Source organism: Morone saxatilis, unplaced genomic scaffold, assembly GCF_004916995.1.
Source record: "Morone saxatilis isolate NCDOM2014 unplaced genomic scaffold, NCSU_SB_2.0 Contig2, whole genome shotgun sequence".
Classification (NCBI taxonomy): Eukaryota; Metazoa; Chordata; class Actinopteri; family Moronidae; genus Morone; species Morone saxatilis.
Genome location: NW_023339762.1, coordinates 25332283 through 25332629, shown reverse-complemented (window position 1 = coordinate 25332629; position 347 = coordinate 25332283).

Sequence of the window (347 nt, the reverse complement as noted above, 5' to 3'; positions counted from 1 at the left end):
TGTGTGGGGGGGGGGGGCAGCAGGTGTATCTGTGGCCCCTCTGATTGGCGCCAGTCTCAGCCCAAACATCACTAACATATATCTGATTTCTATCACGTTAAAGCTGGGGGAGATCAGGTCTCTTGGTTTTAGAGATGGGTTGAGCTGTTTGCTGTTTTGTTGCTGTTTTCTTTTGGCTCCAAAAGTTTCAAGTGTATTTATTCAAAAGGCACCGTGCACGTGACTTAAAGTCCAGCTCAGAACCTCTACAGGCCTTTTTCTAGATCTCCTTGTTTGTCTTCTCCTCTGTCGTCTCTTTTCATTTGTCCTCCCCTCTTGTTTTATCTGCCTTTGTTTTTACACTCTCT